Here is a 1,114-nt window from a genome sequence, read left to right as displayed (position 1 = left end):
CCCCACCCATGCACCAGGCCTCTATTCTATATAGTAAAAGGGTAATATGCCTCCTGGAACCGGGATCAGTGGAGCCTCGAGGCCTCCTGGCACCGGATCAGCGTGACAGGGGGCAGCACCCAAACCCCCTGATCGCCCTGTGGCTCTGTGTGTGACAGGGTAGAGCCATAACCTCCCCATCGGCCCTGCCCTGAGTGTGACAGTGGCGGCGCCCCAACCCCCTGATCGGCCCTGCTCTGTGGGTGATAGAGGGCGGCGCCCCAACCCCCTGATCCGCCCTGCTCTGTGTGTGACAGGGGGCGGTGCCCTAACTCCCCTATCGGCTCTACTCTGTGAGTGACAGGGGAGAGCTCCTCAACCCCCTGATCGGCCCTGCTCTGTGCATGACAGGGGGGAGCTCCCCAAGCCCCTGATTGGCCCTGCTCTGTGCGTGACAGGGTACGGAGCCCCAACCCCCCTGATGGGCCCTGCTCTGTGCGTGACAGGGGGTGGCGCCGCAACCTCCCCATCGACCCTGCCTTGAGTGTGACAGGGGGCAGTGCCCCAAACCCCCAATCGGCCCTACCCTGAGCGTGACTGAGGGTGGCATCGCAACCCCCTGATCCGCCCTGCTCTGTGCATGACAGGGGGCGGCGTCCCAACTCCCCAATCGGCCCTGCTCTGAGCCTGACCAGGGGCTGCACCTAGGGATTGGGCCTGCCCTCTGCCACCCAGGAGCAGGCCTAAGCCAGCAGGTCGTTATCTCCCGAGGGGTCCCAGACTGCGAGAGGGCACAGGCCGGGCTGAGGGACCCCCCCCCCCCTTCCCCACCGAGTGCATAAATTTTTGTGCACTGGGCCTCTAGTATTAGAATATTAGTGAGAGAAACATATATTAACACATACACATATTTAACATTGAATACCAAAAAATTAAAAGTTTTTATTAACAAAAATGTGGTTTTGATTCTTAGAATTGGGAGACTTGGAAATCAAAGACTGCCTTGAAGCTTCTGCGTTACCTTCCTCAGGTGAGGGCCAAGATCCCCTTTATTTTTTATTGATTTCAGAGAGGAAGGGAAGAGGGAATAAGAGATGGCAACCGAAGTAAGAGAAAGAGCAAAGAATAAAGTGCC

At 57.7% G+C, this 1,114-nt stretch overlaps 1 protein-coding gene across 1 annotated transcript in view; it reads right to left on the bottom strand.

The window, feature by feature from the left end:
- LOC102433857 (complement factor H-like) overlaps positions 1-1,114 on the bottom strand; it is a 34,689-nt gene that overhangs the window by 18,302 nt on the left and 15,273 nt on the right. The window lies entirely within an intron of this gene.

This window comes from Myotis lucifugus, unplaced genomic scaffold, assembly GCF_000147115.1.
Source record: "Myotis lucifugus unplaced genomic scaffold, Myoluc2.0 scaffold_1075, whole genome shotgun sequence".
In the NCBI taxonomy this organism is placed as follows: Eukaryota; Metazoa; Chordata; class Mammalia; order Chiroptera; family Vespertilionidae; genus Myotis; species Myotis lucifugus.
Note: the sequence above shows the minus strand (reverse complement) of the source record. Positions and strands in the feature narration are given on the sequence as shown.